The following is a 19607-nucleotide window of genomic DNA, read 5'->3' as shown; positions in this document are numbered from 1 at the left end:
GATTTACTTCTGGAGGGATTGGGAAGTACTCAGGTATTCTTATGAGAAGACCCATGTAAATTCCAAAACAGGCTGCATTTGACACATTTCTGATTCTTGCTGTTCAGAAAAAGTATGTTTGTCCTGCCCATTTCTCTAAAAAATTTACTAAATATATATTTTTAAGCATGAATTTCCTAAAACTATCTTCTATGAGTTTATATGATAGGTTATAGGAATTCATGGGGGTGCCAACCACTGCACTGTCCTGGGTGCCGCATGCCTGTCTTTGCTCACCTCTCAACACGCACTCGTGGGGACGAGGGTATCACCAAAGCAATGGGAAGCCAGGCAGTGCAGCAGCTGCACCAGCAGAAGTGAGGAACTGGCAGCAACGACGACCTGCTGTCCCCATTTCACAAGACATTATTTCTTATAAATTGCATCAGCGCAAGTCTTGAATAAGCATGTCTGCATCCACCTGAACCACACTGGAAATGTGTTCAGAACAGGGTGCAGAAGCCAATGGTCAGAACGGCCCCAGGGGATAACTTCCCCTGACACACCATTACATCAGTGACACAGTCAGCCCTGTCCTAGGTGGTCACCACTAAAATGTTTGCAAATACATTTTAATTTATTCTCTGTTAGACACTCCTGAATATTTTATGAAGGGAGCTGAAAAGTTTTAATTATCTCTCAAAAGCAATGTTCACTTTCTGACTTTTTCTCTAACAGCTGCTGTTACAGCGGAATCCCAAAACGAGAGCTCCTGACAGCTTGAATTACCTGCCAGGTTTGTAAAATCATAAGCTTGAGCAGTTAACAAGTGCTACAGAAAGTTCTTGGATATGCATCTAAAGGTTGTTTAATATGGGATTTGGCTTGGTAGGCCTAATCGGGAGTAGAGTTAAACCAGAGCTTAATTCTTATGAAATTCAATCATCTTGGGTGACACCTTGTGCGATAACTAATGACTGTGTGCAGGTTTGGAATCTGATCTCATGGCTAACATGCAGAGCTGACCCCGGAATGAGAAATTAATGCCCAAAGTCACAACATGAATCTGCAAGGTCTGGGCCAAGATCCACGCAAACGGTGTGTGTTTGTTGCCCTGACATAAGCAAGCAGCTTCCGAGGAACTGGTCTTGGGTACCTCAAGGATAATCTCTCTGTTGGAGACAAAGCGCAGATCACCTCACCCAGAGACACCTTACAGGCATCCCCCAGGGCAGGAATTCCTGAATACACATGAACTGAGCTAACTCCACCCCTGGGTGCAGGATGTGTCAGCATGGTGCTGCCCTTAGGCTAACAAGACCTGCTGAAGGCACAGCTATGTGGACCAGGCTGTCCACATACAGGCTGCCCAGAGAAGTTGTGGAGTCTCCTGCTCTGGAGATATTCAAAACCTGTCTAGATGCAACCCTGTGCAACGTGCTCTAGGTGAACCTGCTTTAGCAGGGGGTTGGCCTAGATGGCGTCCAAAGGTCCCTTCCAACCCTAACGATGCTGCAATTCTGTGACCAAGGAAGGCAGTGGGACTCCCCATACAGTGTACCAACCTCCGCACGGTACAGTGCTGGGCCACATATCTGTATGATGAAGTATCACAATGTGCCTCAAAGGCAGCCTGTCTACATTTAGGCTGTGCCATGCATCAGTTAAAAAGCCCTGAAGGAAGGCAGGATCTGGCTGCCTCCACCTGGGGAATGACCGTGGTCATTGCTAGCTGAGGGATTTTTGCACTACCTGCATTATGTGCATGCTCTTTGAGGCAAGACAAATTAGTCTAAGTAGAGTACCATGTTAATTCAGCTGTGCTGCTCTGGGACCTGAACTTGCATGTTCACCCAGCATGGGACCTGGGCACAGATCCTAATTCAGGGCTTTGCAAGGTGAATAAAGGGACTGATTCAAAACTATTTTATATCTATGCATTTGGCATAGGTAGATATAGCTATTTGCACTGAGAAAAACTTGAACTCTCACATTTTTGCTGATTGCTGATGTTATTCAAGACTTTGTGCTTGTCTACACTGGGTTGCTGCTCCTCAGTAATGAACTAAAAAAACCTGAAAAGACCTTCCATTTCTGAAGAAATAATCTAAAGAAACTCATGTGCTTTAGCAAGGGGTTGGACTAGATGACCTCCAGACGTCCCTTCCAACCCCAGCCATTCTGTGATTCTGTGATTCTGTAATCTCACAACAGTGGTGGACATAAAAATTCTACAGAATTACCATCCAGAAAATCTTGCCTAGCAGAAGGAATTAACCCTAATTTGTAAGTTTCAGCTACAAATCCTGCACTTGATTACCTAACATATGACTTCTATTAGCTTTGAAATATCCCTGTCAAGGAAAACCTTGAAAGCTGACACCTTCACGAATCTCAGAGAAGGAGATTTGAAAATGACGTGAGTCTTGTGCCACTTGCTCCCTTCATATTGCTCCAACACAGCTCTTGAGTAATCTCATGAATCTTCTCTCGTGTCATCCTTCCACTTTGGAAGCCCTTGTCTTTAACGTACTACTGATTAAAGCAATGTAAATGAGCATTCAGCAAAACCCAAGAGCCTTCTCAAGGATGACATGCTATTAAAATAATATTCATTCAGTGTTGAAGAATTCCTTCCGAGAGGCGCTTGGTAGGAAGCAGGCAGGAAAAGGAGGCTCAGCGATGATCCCTTATACTGCCTCTTCATTAATGCTGTATATGAATCAGCATATATGAATAAGCTGCTGCTCACAGTCTGCTTACAAGACCTCCAGACACCTACTGAAGAAATGCTGCAACAAATCATACGCACATGCAGGACTTCTGCTCCTGCGAAGGGGGCTCAGGGACAAAGCTACATGCAGAGATCAGACAGACCAGTGCTGTGGATTAGAGCTTTCTAATTGAATCGAGGTTTCTAAGAAAAAAAACAACCCTTTGCAAACACTGCAAGGATGCATTCAGAAGTCAGTGAAATACAGCTCCCACCTGGAAGAATTCAGCACTGCTGTCTTTACATCTCATGTCTAGACTTTGAAGCCTGTTTATATGTAAAGCCCCTACCAATGTGAAACGCCACCAGCACCAAAAGTGCAAAGGAATGAACCTGAATGCAATTTTGGTTAGCAGAAAGCACTGCCTGTCAACTTGAATAATTTTTTAAAATGATTTTCCACTTACGAACGTTACAAAAGACATAGAGGTGGACAAGCCGCCAACAGCAGAAACTAGCCTCAGCCTGGCTTACATGATAAATGACAAAGATGTATCAGAAATGAGTGTGGAAAATGAAAGAAAGGGCAGTTTAATGAAGCCAAGACCCTCCCCAAGTCAGACATTCAGCTCATACACGTTGGTGCAACTCTAGTGCCTGGACTGGGTGACACTACTTCATAACGAGACAAGAGATTTAGCTCCATATTATGTCTGCTTTTTCCAACTTTCAGTATTAAAAACAGAAAAGAAAAGCTTGCAAACAAAATGCACAATTTCTCATTGTAAAAGTCAACATTTCAATTGGGTATGAATGCATGGAAGAGCTCAGTCTAGTAAACAATGTCTTTTTCACCTATTCTACACTATGTCAGCAGAGAAGTTCGCTGTGTAAAATGAAAAAATATTGTGGACTGAGGTTGCTCTCATAAATTTAAGAAGGAAAAAATGTTTACAAATATACGTATGAAGGAGTTTTAGTGCCTTTACTAGAGTTCATTAATCTTTTTTCCTAGCACATATGTATTGAATACCCACAGGCATGAGGCATTTAACTGAGATGTCTAGGGCAAATGTGGAGACACACTATGGCCTTTGTCCAATCAGTTAAGAGATGGAGAAATACCTGTCTCTCTGGATTCAGATACGTGAGCTTCAGAGAATGCCCAAGCCAACTATACTCCCCATGTGAGCACCCGAACTAGGTGAAGAATCTCAGACCTACTCCCAGCCTCAGGTGATCCTCATCCAAGCAGTGATGTGCACAGCACAAATGGAAATGATGCAGAGTGGCAGTGGACCTTGCAAGCGCCTCCTGATTTATGGCATACTGGCATAATTGAGTTCGTATACAACATTGAAGAGAAGAGTGCACAGAGCATGCTGAGAACAGTGGTTGCCTAGCCAAAGCTACAGTTTTTATGGCTTCAGAGGCTGCACTGAAGCTGCAGAGAGTGCTCTTTACTAGCTAGAATTCCCTTTTGGCCATGGAAACTTCCAGAGAGGGAACATGGGGAGAGCTGTTGCCACTCTAGAGCTAATGTTTGGAGCAGAGCTGGCTGGAATGGCCCTGGGAAGTGCTATTCCCATTTCACGTGAGCACATGCTGCACCCCAGCAGTGCTAATGGGGCTACGGCACAGTTACCTCCACCCTGAGTATAAGATTATTCCTGCTTGGGCCAAGTTTCAACAGTAAAATGGTGGATTCATTTAGGGCATAATCCATTATTCTGTGCTCCTGTAGATCCTGCAGAAACTCCCTGGGACTCCTGATCTGCATCTCTGTTTTACCACGGTTCAATTGGACACCTCTATGACTGACTGTCAGTCAGTCTATGAAGAACTTCAGTAATAATAATAAATAGATTGGATTTTTTGTTTTTCTTCCATAAGGAAAAAATAAATATTTGTATGCATTATGCACAAATTATCTGTGAATTCCTTCCGTTCCAAATGTCTAATGATCTTGGAATCCAGCAACACTGTAAAAGCATACCAGTAAAGGCAGACCTGAAATATTAGCTATCTGGCAGCAATGGTGGGGTTGGAAACTCTGCACAAAAAGCAAAACAACTAAAATGTAGAATATGAATCACATAACAGGGTTCATTTCAGAGACCTTCTGGATGCCACATGGAGAGTTAGTGATTTTTAGCTCTATCTGGTACAGTATTCCTTCTTCTAAATTTCTGCTTTAAAGTTCTAAATGCCAGCTGGGGAGATAGATGTGACCAAAGCAGTAATCTATAGGAAAAATACCTGACTACTAATAATTAAAAAACCCTCAAAAAACTGTTTCAGAAGACACATAAAAAGGCAATTATATAGAGAGGAAAGAAACCTAAGTTATATCAGTCAGGTGTAGGCTAGATGGAAGAGTTGATGCCATGAAATTGTATGTTTCTTTCCAAAACCCTCATGTGTGAGGAGCTGTGAATTATCATTCCTTTCCATCTTAGCATTTTACAGCTTTTTAGAAATGCTGCTCCTACAGTGCTGTGACCAAAGCAAAAAAAGGTCATGTCTGAAACCACTAAATGCTGTGCTCTTTCCCAAGTGAAATATCTTCAGCATCCCTTGCACACATACCTCTTCTTAGCCCCATAAAATATTTACCAAATAAAAACGTTGCTTTCGCTTGACCAGTCTATCTCCCTTCTTCACTTCATTATACTGATACAGTCCTTTTGAGAGATAGGGCAACGCCCTTTACACACACCATGGATCCATCAAAGGAACACGATTTAGGTTGCAAAGCTGTTAATTTCTTTGGTGTTCATGCACTACAACACTGCTTTTAGTCCCATGACCAGATAAAGGTTTTTAAAGGATGTGTTTGCTTTATTTGGTACACCAGTGAGCAGTGCTCAATAAGCAGCTGTACAATTTTTAATTTTCTTCTCATGATGCAAGCCTTCTTCACTGAAAGGGAATTCAGAATTTGTTCTGAAGACAGATCTATTAATTTCTTCCTGAGCATATTTATGCTCTTTATTACCTGTATGTTGGGATTCACAAACGTTGATTGATCTTTACAAAACACTTGTGACAAAAGAAAATATGATCATTTTTGATTTCTAAAGGAAGAAAAAAACCAGCACAGATAATTAAGGTAAAAATACCCATGCGTCTTGGCTGCTCAGAGCACATCTGTGAGCTGAAAAATTCCCTTACTGTGATCTGCTCTCAGTGGTACAAGTAAATAGCTGACCATGATGGTTTCTGGGTGCATCAAAACTCTTTGAGTGAAAGTCTCACAGCCATGGATTTGACACATTACACAAGGGGGAGGATATGCCCAAATGCTGAGAAAGAGCCTTTTTCATGATTACAATGGTGCAGAAAAGAAGCATTCTTGTAAAAGTCCCTCATCAATAATCTGAGGGCACATTTGACACAGTGCAACCCACTGGCCAAAGATGAAATAACAAGGTGAGGAAAGATGGTCTTTTTAAAAAGCCACACAGAAAAACCATGCAAGGCAAAGGTAAAGGTGATGAAGCAGCATGCAGGCTCAGATGTAAAATTTTGATGTATCCAGTGGGATAAAAGATGCCTGTCTCAAATTGGCTTGTGCGATCATCCAGGCATGACTCAGTCACTCCCACCTGAGCAGTGGCATTCGAGGATGCTGGGGAACTGCAAGGGACCTCTAACAGAAGTTTCATTGGCCTTTAGTCATGCCCTACTTTACTTTTTTTTTCCCTTTTCAGAAATCTTAATAGTTCGCATAACAACTTAGAACCTAGATCCAGATATGATTCTCCTGTGCTATGAAGGTATTCTGAACAAAGAATGAAATCGCGGTGCTGATGAAGTCAGTGGAAATATTTAAATTCAATTTCAGACAGGATTTTATGTCACTGTCTAGGGCTGGCCTTGGCAAACTCCACACATGAACAGCTAATTAATGGAAGACACCTCCTTGAACAGCACAGAAATTAAATGCAGATGGTAAAAGGAAGTTCTGTTAGGCCTGGGAGAATAAAAAGATTTTCATTAAATAACCTCCTCATTGGAAAACAAAGGTAAATATAATGATGTCTATGGCCCTTTTGTATTAATTTTCTAGTTATTTGGATGGTTTTGCTTTAACTCCGAATATATTAAGTTCAAATGTTCAGATATTTTCCAGCTTTTATTCCATTGCTATGATATTTTCAGTTCTAATAATTTAAATTCACCTTGTTTTGTCTGGACTTGCAAATAATCTAATTAGGGAAACACAAACAATCCCAGTGACTTATATAACTTAGCAACCATCATCACTTCTGAAGTTCAACTGTTCACAATGAATTACTCACAAGACATTCACATGGAAAAGTTGTTTTGAAGAAATACACAAATCATTTCAGACATGCAATCGCAGCGCTTCATAATCAGCTCATAACGGAAGCAGACACAATTAGACTAATTGTTCATTATAAATTATTCACTCAGCTCTACACTTGCTAATCTAATGTCAATTGATGTTTATGTGTGAAAGGAGGAAGAAATTGCACTTTGTAGACTGACTACCTTCAGACATCGTATACTGTTTGTTGTGATTTATGACAGCTTCACAACAGCAGTTGCCTGAACTATAAATTGAGCTGAACCCCATTCACAGTCCCTGACGCCTGGAGGTGATAGAGCTATGACATGCCGATAGAAACTCAAGATCCCAAGCACATTACAGCTAAAATAAAATGTGCATTACTCTGTATCTTAAAGGACAAATTGGCTTCAAAAGATGTTCCCTCTTTTTCTTGCCAGTGATTAATAGTTACTTTTCTTTTTTCCAGCAAGTTGCTACTATTTTTTGAAATCTGATTTGAATTAAGAACTACCTCCCAGAGGGGATGAGGAGCAAAGCTGTCTTCTCTAAGAAGACAGTTGACAGAGTTCAAGTAACAAGTCCTGCAGGCATGCAAAACAGTAGGGAAAAAAACAGATCAACTGAAAAGTACTGTGCGTAAATAGACTGGGTAGGCTACTTATTTTATTTATGCATATAAATAAATGCATATGTATATGCACATGGAACTAAAAACAGTAGCTGGATCCTCTGCAACATGATATTTAGCCTATCTTTCACATAATTTTTTTGTGAGTTTAGTTCCCAGTCACAGGACTTCTTCACTTTTCTTTGAGATGTTCAAGATCATTACTAGAGACAGACACATCGAACTCCAAAGTTTTTTCAGAACACACAAAAAAAATTAAGAAAGAATGTCTTTATGAGTGGGCTTTATGAAAAACCCAAGCCTACCTCATACATCTCTTATTACCTATGGCTGGAACAGGGTGAGCAGATAAGAGAATCCACCTTCAAGTTCAAAATAACCTCTCTCTCCTCTGACCTGGGCAGCTGACAAAAGAAAATCTGAAACATCCTAGTGAAGTTTGGTTTATCAGCTTAATGGCTATTTCGCCACCTATAGAGTAATCCTGTCTCGCTCATTGCTCAGAAGGTTAACAACAGATAGGTACCATGGTTTGTTAAATAGAAAATATTATTTATAAAAATTTGCTCTATTTGTTATCTCCCCTGAACAGAGAGTGGAGGGAGCCTGGAGGGTGCTGATAAAAAGGATTGTGCTAGACAAATGAATGGAAAGGTGCTGTGTCCAATCTTTAAAACTTGTCACTCAGACTAAGCAATTCATTGTGCAGATAAGCTGTTTCTATGGAGGCCATTTAAAGGAGGAATGCTTGAATACTCTTTTTCAGGAAGGGTAGAGAAGAGAATTGAGGCACATTTGAGGAAGACATGGACTGTATACAAACTGTGTGGCCAAAAGTCAAGATACTGTTGTATCATCACTATTCCCCTTTTTAGCATAGACCTCATCTCTCAAATGAATTAGTCATTTTTTAGTCACTTCATACCAAACTGAAATGCTCAATTCCTGAAAATACTATACATTTTTAGTGCCATGACAAAGGGTTTTTTATAAAGTTCAACTGTACCTTTCATAAAGAGTATGCATCATATATTCTGAAGAACTTCTAAGAGCTTCACAGATGTGTTCTGACCACAGTATGTAATTTTCTTCACATAAATGTATTAAAGGTGTAGATTGCAGACCCTTGCAGTGCAGGATCAGATTGTGCCCTTTGCTGGGCTCATCCACTGTATTCAAAGGACTACACAGAATTTGACTTGCTGTCTAGTCTATAATATATGAAACTTGAACACTTATCTCCAATAATTGTAAAGTACCAATGCCAAGTCATTTCAGACTTTGTTTTTCCATATGAGTATCTAGATCTGCAGCAGGGTAAGGGCAACAAAATTACTGAACACCAGCTATCGCTAGAAAAGGATCTGATTGAAGATCTTAGCAAGAACACCTACAAGTAAGTAATATTTACAGCATCTGTAAGATGCTTTTAAATGCAGCCTTCCATGAGATCTTTAAAAACATTTTCACTGTTTCTCTGAAGCTATCTCAGATCCTTTACAGAATAAGTGATTGTGCACATTCAGATGTATTACATGTCTGCTTGCTATATATATTTGATTTTCTTTGCTGTTCTCAACACCGTACTGCCTGTTCTGAATCTGCAAAGACCATGAGCACCTTCATTCAATCTCTGCTGTTTACAGATATCCAAACTGCAGCCTCACTCCATCCCCTTGAAGTCAATGGCAAAACACTGAATTATGGAGAGTGAATTTAGCCAGCCTTGTACTGATGTGCTAACACCCACAAGAAAAGGATATTCCTTAGGCAAAGGTGGCCTTCATCTTGTGAAATCCCCATACCACGTGGGACTCCACTCACCATAAATAATGAGGCTATACACAAGCATAAGAATGTGCAAGGGTAAAGAAGGTTTAAGGACTAGAAAAGAAGTAACAAGATGCATACTTTTTACTAGTAAAGTATTTTGAAGAGAGAAAATGGAGTGGCACATGATTAACCTCTAAAGAGCTATCCTCTGCCTGACTTTGTAGTTAAAGCCACATACTTACCTGACTTTGGATGTACATGTTCAGCAATACCCCCGTCCGCACTTTCTTGTCTTCAACAGTCTAGTGAACATAATAGGTTTCTCTCACATTTATTGTCAGTTCCACTTTCTGGCTTATATGGATGAACTCCTTTATCCATTCTTGTAGTTCTTGTCTGCTTTGCACAGAAAAAAAATGATCCAGGAACCCGAAATGATTCAGTTATGTTATTACTTTTACATTTTCCTTTTTCTTCTAAAACCTCCAACTCCTTGCAAGAAAAAATATTTCATCCTTCATTTTTTTTCCTGTAGAAAGCAAAAAGTCTGAATTTAGCAGAACAGTTTCTAATATCATAACACATTTTATATCCAATAACAAAGGATTCGTTTTAGATGCTGAAAAGCAAATATACATACAGTGAGAGAAAGAAAGCTTATTAGGTGTATTTCAGTGGTCCTGTCATGACTGTACATGGGCACCTCCCAGTCTATTCTCACAATCATCCTATGAGGAAAACAAGTATTATTCCTACTTCACAGCTAGGGATCCAAGATCCAGAGGAGATATAAAGGTATTTGTATGATGTAGTTTCGTCTCCTTAATCTTCCAGAATACTCAGCACAAAGAGACAGTTTTTCTTCCATAAGGCAAAACAAACACCCAAGTTAGGATCCTGCTTTGCATTGTCACTGAAGAAACTTCTGTCTTCCCTCAACGATTATACAAGAAATTTTGTACTTCCTGAAGTCAGCATTTAAGACAGGTGCCTAGAATGAGGTGTTGAGAATAAGCTAAGTGCCAAAAACCACCATCCCAAAATTGAGAAGAAGCCAGAGATGAAACCAAGATTTCTTGCATGTCTTCTGTGCGTCTGGCTTGGTTTGCCAGCTCTTTACCTTGGAAACCACTGGGTGATGTTGTCTGTCCCCAGTGCTTAATGAAGCCTGGTCCATGTTCTGTGATAATACACACAATAAATAGTGGCCTACTAAAGCAGAAAATTGTAATTTTTCAGACATCCAAGACAGACATATTTGACTAAGGGACCTGGAGCAATCCCAGAAGGATTAGCTCTCAGTGCAGGAAGAGATGGGGGAGATTTCTGAAAAACAAAATGTCTCTCCTTTCTAACTTTGCAGAACTTATTTCTCGTTGTACTTGTGTTCCTGTTCCTACAGAATGATGCAGAAGCAGGGCATCTTTCCCATGTATACTAATGCCTTCTAGCCCTTTGGGAATGTTCTAGATGGCTGGCAGATGGCGGACAACGATCCTAGAAGTGTTGAAACAAGTATTTTTCAAAGCTCTACACACAAAGATATAGATACAGAAATGTTGTACCTTGGAGGTTTATAACACTGTGATCATTTAAGAATAGCCATCCACTTTCAGGCAATTATATCAATCATTCTATTATTTATTGTACATTTTCCAGTGATTAATTCACATCTCTGCTGGCAGGAAACTGTCTATGTAACAAAAAACCTGGCTCTGCAGGGAGCTTTGCATGAAAGTCTGTTCACAGAGAGAACCTGCAGACAGCCTTCTAATCTCAGGAACAACTTCGGTCTTTCAATTATTTCACTGCTAAACAGGAAATTAATTTTCAGAGCTTCAGTAATTTTATCTGTTTCTTCCAAGAAGTATTGTTGGGTTCGTTTTATTTTACTTAAAACAAAAAATTAATTCCTTTGTGCATCATGGCATTGGTAGAACTTTGGGTTTAGGGTTTTTTTACTGGGATAAATCTATTAAGGAATTTTCACGTGAATGTGTGTTGAGTGCCTTACAATGGATCAAGTAGAAATCACTGCATCATCCAGGTCTGGGTGCTAAATGATTGCTTGAGGAAATGAAAGTTGGGGTGAAAAACTGAGGAAATACTGAGACTTTCTAATGTAGGTCTAAATAATCTATGATAACTCACCATTTTGGGACTAAATTAAGGTACGCTATATATAAAACATAGCAAAATGAGCTTATATTTGAAGTAATTTACAGGAAGAATCTCACTAGTGGTTCTTCAGTGAGTCACCCACAAGAAGGTACAAAAGGCTTATGAGGTCCATATGACACATATTGTAACTTACACAGGTTTTTACAGCAGCAAAGGGTGTCCTCCTAAGAATACAGCAAATCCTCTCAAGACTGTTCTAGAAATTTCTTCCGCAGGTTCAAAATGCTGTTTCCACCCTCCCTTCCCACATAGAATAACACTGCTTTTCCCAAAGGTGGAGTCATCCAAGCTACTGTCTTTCCAAATTGGTGGGTAGGGAATACTGAAATCATTTGGCTTGCTGGTAAAGCAAGGTGCCACTTTACACTGTGCTGCATGTGAGTGGCAGTGCCATATTGAAATACTGCTTGCTTGAATGCCAAAATGCAAAGCAGAACCGTCCAAAACAAATTTTTTTTCATGTTTTCACAGGAATCATGAAGTGAGACAAATCTCCAAACGAAGCCTAGCTTCTGTGAGCAGCTTGAGCAGGTTAAAGGTGGGAGGGCTTCCTCACATCTGGCTGGATGCAGAAGATTTAACAGAATAAGAAAACTAGGAGCCACACTGTGCCTTTTGGAAACTCCTTACTTCTGCTATGCTTCAAAGGGCTCTTCCCTTCTGCTGCCCCCGGCCAGGACAGCCGACCTCCCTACCTCTGAACTAGGTGGCTCATTTACACCAGTGCTTAATTCGTTCCCGTTCCTATGAGTACATTTGCGGGAAATAACAAACATCAAGGCCTAGCTAAGTAGCCCTTTCACAACCATCCCAGATGAGAAGCAGTGTCCAGAGCGCTTAATTCTTTTTCATTCCCTCCATTGCCAGACTAGATCCAGGCATCACCCAACCCTCTGATAATTTCTAAATGTGTTCCACTACCTTATATAAGATATTTTTTTTAGCATTGAAGCGTGTTGCTGATATTACTCTATGCATATTTGTTCCTGTTTCTGCTGGCCAAACTCTTGGTTGCTGCTTGCTAAGGAACACAAATGAAAGCTGGCAGGAAATGGTCTTTTGAATAAACCAAACCCAATCAGAAATCACCCACGTTCTGCCCATTCTGTCTGGCTGCTTAAGAGAAGACTGACAGAAAACATCTGAGCTGAGTCTCTTCTTCATCTTTGGTGCCAATTAAATTAAATTAAGCTTATAATTCTGGTAGTTGGGCAGGGACTATATTAATGGATCTGGAAAAATAAAGTGCCTTGTGGGATGTCCATGAGCTTTTAGGCGCTGGCTGTGCTTAAAATGGACATATCATTATATGACCATTAGATATACAGTTGACTTTCAGATAAAAGTCAGTCAAGAGGGTGAGGGTCCAAACTTCTTCATTGTCTGCTCAGCACTCAGTGCTACTGCATAATTATTTTTACATTCGGAGCACTACATGGAATGGAAAAGGCATATTTCATAATGCCCTTCAGTAGTTAATGAATGTGATTGAGAGACATTTCTTCAGTGGGGCTTTCTGCCTTATCATACTTGCTTTACTTTTTCAGCATATTCCAGGGGAATGTTTTTTGGCATTTGTCAGCATAATTTCAAATATTTCTTTCCTACAGTTCACTATCAGATGACATGACTCAATTTCTTCATTTTAATAAATCTCCATCTAACTGAAAAGCCTGAAAGGAATATATGGTACTTCCCTGCTCTAAACAAAGTTGGTGGTTTTGAGCTCACCTGTCCTCATGATTTTCTTCTTATTATTCACCTACATTATCCAGAGGAGAAAGCTTTAAATAAAGCGATTTCAAGATCTTAAGATGCCTTGCACATAAAAATGATTGGATCCAGCTGCAAACAGTCATTCGAGTTTCCTGGTATTTCAGGTTCCTGACTGATTAATTAGAAAGTCAATCGCTTGATATTTTTACCTGATTGTGCCCTCCTAGTCTATTAGTACAGAACATACACCAGGGGTTAAACAGTGCTGGTGTTTAAAACTGACATACCTGCTCCCTCCTCCTCCTCACTGAATCTACTGATACTTTACCACCAGATTCAGTGAGTGATCAGTAAAACCCATTAGTTACGGAGTTTATCCCAGAAATTTAGTAATTTTCCATCTTTTATGATCACCATTTTCATTAGGGTTTTAAATGCTAGTTTCTATATGCATAAACAGAATTAGAGAGAATGGCTCCTTTTTGCACATCTACAGCATCAGGCAGGAAGAAATACACAAAATGGAAGAATTCAGCAGAGTTTGATTCTGACAGTAAAAAACAAAGAAGTTGCTACAAAATTTATAAGTGATTGTGGGGTAATTTACTGTTGTCTAATCTATCATTTTTTAATGCATCTATCTTAGGTACTTCCACAGCTCCCACATCTATCTAGTTGCCTTAGTTATCTGGCTACAGGCCAGTTAGTTATCTGGCCTGGCTCAGGTAGGTATGAGATCTCTCTGACGGTGAGGGTTAAGAGTCCACCCTGGGTATAGCTGCTGCAGAGAGCAGATCACTCTTTCAAAAGGCAACCAGTACGACAGCTAGCAGGTAGGACACAAACTCAGGCAGTGGCACTGCGAGACGTTTACCTTAAAGCAAAGAGAATATAAGCTCTTCTTTAAGTCTAACATAAGAGTATGTGTAACTATGAGGCTATAGAAGAGGCTTGGAAAGTAAAACCTTTGTGCTAGAACTACTTTCTCCTCCAGGATTATTTATATATCTTATGCTAAGGAAGTGATTATTTTCCTGGAAAATAAAGAGTGATGATTTTTCTTTTGAACAGGCAATTCCATGTATTCTAAGGAATGACACATATTCCTTAAGCTATTAATTTCTAGTGAAATAAACATATTTTTTGCCTTGGTCAGAAGTTTCTTAGCTCCATTGTTCTGAGATAAGGGTTCAAATTATTCACGTTGCTTTGCCATATGGCTTTTCTGTGGGTGAAGCTTCAGTTAACCCTGATTTCCTCATCAGCACACATGGCCCTTCCTCTTCGCTCCTACCTCTTCTCCCAGTTACATGCTTTTCAACCTGGCAATGTTAGAATTTCACTTGTTGGTGAATGGGCTTTTTTGGTATTCATTTCTGGAAGCCATTTATAACACAGGCTTCCAAGGGTCACCTAACAACAATGCAGGTGATCATCTGGCTATTTATCTTGGCTATAACTTATACTAAAGGGTTAGAGGAATACCTGCTCTGTTATATTTGAACTCTAGAAAAGGAGTGGGGAAAAGTATGACTATGAAAGAAAATTATAAGCCACCAAATCCTGTTTTATCTTTTCAAAGCCCCCATTCCAGATCCTTTCCTGACTGTGGTTTTGTTCAGCTCTGATTTTCGTTCCTAGGACAGCAACAACACGTGTGTGAATTGCCACCCTGAGACCAACCTAATATTGATACCAGATTCAGGCATTCAGCTTGCAAGAATTAAGGCTTTATCAAATATTAGTATAAAATGCTGGATTTTTGTCAGAATTATAAACAGCTTGTCAGCAATGTATTAAGTTTATTAAAAGCCATTTCCTGATGTCTGTTAGTAATGCACTGAGACAATCTGTTGCTCATACCACACAGGTTACAGCAAAAGGGTTCATCATCTTAAGGCAGGGATAAAACCTTTTAGGAAAAGAAGAATGGACACTATTTCAGTTTTTAGCTATAGGTGGCTTAAAAATGAATTTAATATAAGCCCCTTCTTTCTGTGTTTGCTACTTGGCCACAGGAATCATTTGATTTCATTTCTACAAAATGTGCTGGCTGACATTGTTTAGAAAGGATTTTACGTGATCATATTCTTGCCCACAGCTTGCTCATTAACTGTCGCAGGCCAGCCTTGCTTTCGGCATTCTTTACGTATAATTTGCTATTTATACAGTGCTGCTACCATCTTAAATCCCAGGGTATTCATTTGGTTGTCTCCACCATCCAATCATACTTGTAAGAAAAAGGAAAAGGACTCGAGTAAGTTTTATAGAAGTGAAAATTCATGCAAACACAGTCATTGGAGATTCACAACACTTTCAGGGCAAACACATATTGGCATGATTAATTTCAAATTTTTTTAATTAATGTTATTGCTAAAAAAATGCAGCTTGTATGAATATTCATGGGAGCAAATAAACTTTCAAATACCAGACTGAACTAATTTCATTAGAATGTATTTTCATAATGGTATTTTGAAGTAGTCTCAGAGCTCTCGTGTAAATTATTTAATTTTTTTAAAGCATTATTAGTTCTCTCTCCATCTGCTAGTACAATGATATATCACTGATACTCTGAATTAATACTGAATAAAGTTACCATAACAACTCTTAAAATGCATACAAATTGGAAGGCTTGGACAGGTGGACTCTTCGCTGCGTTAAGAACTGGCTGGATGGCCAGGTCCAGAGAGTGGTGGTGAATGGTACCGCATCCAGCTGGCATCCGGTCACTAGTGGCGTCCCCCACGGCTCAGTACTGGGCCCAGTCCTGTTTAATATCTTTACCGATGATCTGGCTGAGGGTATCGAGTGCCCCCTCAGTACATTTGCGGACGACACCAAGTTGGGTGGGAGTGTTGATCTGCCTGGGGGTAGGAAGGCTCTGCAGAGGGATCTGGACAGGTTGGATTGATGAGCCGAGACCAATGGTATGAAGTTCAACAAGGCCAAGTGTTGGGTCCTGCACTTTGGCCATAACAACCCCATACAGCACTACAGGCTGGGGAAAGAGTGATTGGAAAGCGGCCCGGTGGAAAAGGACCTGGGGGTATTGGTGGACAGATGGCTGAACATGAGCCAGCAGTGTGCCCAGGTGGCCAAGAAGGCCAATGGCATCCTGGCTTGTATCAGGAATAGTGTGGCCAGCAGGACTAGGGAAGTAACTGTCCCCCTGTACTTGGCACTGATGAGGCCACACCTTGAATACTGTGTCCAGTTCTGGGCCCCTCACTACAAGAAAGACGTTGAGGTGCTGGAGCGAGTCCAGGGGAGGGCAAAAAAACTGGTGAAGGGTCTAGAGGGTATGTCCTATGAGGAGCAGCTGGGGGAACTAGGATTGTTTAGCCTGGAGAAAAGGAGGCTCAGGGGAGACCTCATTGCTCTCTACAACTGCCTGAAAGGAGGTTGTAGAGGGGTGGGGGTCGGCCTCTTCTCCCAGGCAACTAGCAACAGGACTAGAGGACACAGCTTCAAGCTGCGCCAGGGGAGGTTCAGGTTAGACATTAGGAAAAATTTCTTCACAGAGAGGGTCATTAGGCATTGGAATGGGCTACCCAGGGAGGTGGTGGAGTCACCATCCCTGGAGGTGTTTAAGAAAAGACTGGATGTGGCAATTAGTTCCATGGCCTAGTTGACACAATGGTGTTAGGTCAAAGGTTGGACTCGATGATTCCAGAGGTCTCTTCCAACCTGATTGATTCTGTGATTCTGTGAAATAAGACACCTGCATATATTCTACAAGGCTAGGTAGAGATTTGTATGGTATTTTGGGGAATGTAATTATAAAACATTACTTCTGCATGTTAGTAGCCAAATATATTGGTTACTCAAAAAGGTGACGTGGTGGATCATCTAATCCCAAGAAAAAACTTGAGTTACAGAACTGTACTGTCAGAGAACATCTCCCTTTACACCGAAGTTTTATTTGTGGGATCTGAACTTGTTGACTGAGGCAAGCCAGCTGAGTGTGCCTTAAGCACTTTAGTGAGCAGTCACAGTCTGCTTTGCCAGCAGATTCGTGGATGGCAGTCTCAAAGAGTGAGATGAAAATCAGCACCTGGGAGCTCCCACTTCCACCAGCACATCTGAATCCAGAGAATATTTGTTAAGAGGATGAGATGCTGAGGGGAGTCTCCTTATCTATACTATCATATAAGGCAGCAGAGTTAAGATAGCAAAGCTCTTCAGTGGAGATCTGCATCAAGATTGAAACTGATTTGACATTTTTATTAAGAGTTTTGATAGCATTAAGTCAAACGATTGAAAGGAGGCATACAGGACTGCATTTGCTGGCACAGTTCTGTTGTTCACAAGAATCCAAATGTCTATGCACATTCCTGTTTCCTAAAAATGCAAATACAGGGTACAGGATTCCTCTAATGTGACCATAATGATGACTACATGGTTTTGTAAGGCTGAAATCTCTCACATGCACAGCACAGCTCTCTTGCTGGAGCCAGCAAAGCAAGCAGTGCCAATAGCAGCCATTGCCCTATGTGCAGCCTGGCCACAGGAGGGTGATGGCTCCTACCCTTCCCATTGCCTTTGCAGCAGAGGTCTGCAGGTGGCAGAAGGGCTGGGTGGTGTGCCAGCCTCGGGAGGAAGGCACTTGCATCCTTACAGCCTGCTGCTATGGGCTGTCTCTTGTCAGCTGCTTTCCCTAGTCTGTCTGCTCCACTTTTTTTCCTGATCAAAATTCTCTATTCTTACCTTCAGCTTTTGCTTCCCCTTCTTCTCACCTCTGGTTTCTGTATTCCAGGTCTCTTATCCCAAAATGTGAGGGGGAGACAAAGCAGTGTTTCAAATGAAGAAGTATGAATTGGAGACGGTGGGCTGCTCTTCACCAGCCCAGATCTATTTGTCACAAGTGATGAATACCTCCAAAAGCAGGTATGTGTTATGAAACGACACAAGTCAGAACCCACTCTGAGCAGTACTAATAACCCAGTCTGGTAACCCACGTTAACTCTTACCAGATAACACCCTGTGATTCTGCAGATTTCTTTGTTGTTCAGAGTTAAAAGTACAGCCAGGTCTGTCATGATGCTGCTTGTCCTGGTCAGATGATAAACTTTCATGTGGTTATTCCTGGTTTTGATCTTTCTCTCTTGAGTCACATTTATTCACTCTCTGAGCTCCACTTAGGCCTGTCTTTTCCCTATCCATACATAAGCCAAACCTTTGACAACTCTGATGGCTTCCTTAGTGAACAGGTCTATTTCATACACATTATTATCGATTGTATTTTGATCAGTGTTTCTCTTACTGATTTGGAAATAGATTTGTCTCCTTCTCAGAAAGCTGCTTAGAATCACAGAATCACAGAATGAGTTTCTAAAAGAGCATGTGCACTGTTTCAACAAAGAGCTCACAACCTTCCTGGCCCTGTTTCTCCTTTCCATACTACTGCATCAAGTTCTTCAGTGAAACTATCCTAGCTGCAAACAGCAACAGAAGGTCAGCAGCTTTACTGTTAAGACTGCTGTAAGCTTTTTGGGAAGGGCTTGAAGTGTGGAACAGAGTTGGTAACAGCTTTGTGGAAAATTCTCCTGATGTTTCCATTGATGAAGGCAAGGCCAAGATAGTGAGCTCATAGACACTGGCTGCTACTGTAGAATTGTAGAAAATTTAGGTCATGGATTAGGCCAAGAAGATAGCATCTACTCACATGCTGTCTAGCTCTCCATACTCATCAGTTCCCCACTCTCAGCTGATATTATGGCTATTGACATCCCAGTCATTTGGGCATTTATCTCTAGGCTGCCATCAGAGGACTGTTCATCATTTTCAGATCTTTTTGTGAGTGTTGATCATAAAGAGGAACTTTAAACATGTTTACCTGCTCAGATTCAATCAATCAGAGACACGTAAAAAACTGAGTAAATTATTTTTTATAGAGCTGTGTGATAAAATTGTACTGGGTTAAGCAAATGATGTCAAGTAAACTTTCCTAATAATTGACTAGATTTACTAAGATGCAAGTCAAGACTGCGACAGCAGGAATGAAATTGTAGAAGAGGATCAAAAGGCCAATGGGAAAAAAAAGATACAATGAATCAGAGATAACACTGGTAAAGAAACTAAATACATACAGAAATTAGTGTCACCAGAGATGAGAACTGAGGACTTCAGTAAGTTGATGCATACAAACATGGCATAAATTAGAGCATCTTGGTATTTAATAATTTGCTGGCTTTGATATGCTAAAAATAATTGAAACTGCTCTAAAAATAATTGAAACTGCTCATCTAACAAGATTTATAAATCTTTATTATTGCAAAATTCTATCATCATCACAATGA

Source organism: Nyctibius grandis, chromosome 5 (assembly GCF_013368605.1).
Source record: "Nyctibius grandis isolate bNycGra1 chromosome 5, bNycGra1.pri, whole genome shotgun sequence".
In the NCBI taxonomy this organism is placed as follows: domain Eukaryota; kingdom Metazoa; phylum Chordata; class Aves; order Nyctibiiformes; family Nyctibiidae; genus Nyctibius; species Nyctibius grandis.
Note: the sequence above shows the minus strand (reverse complement) of the source record.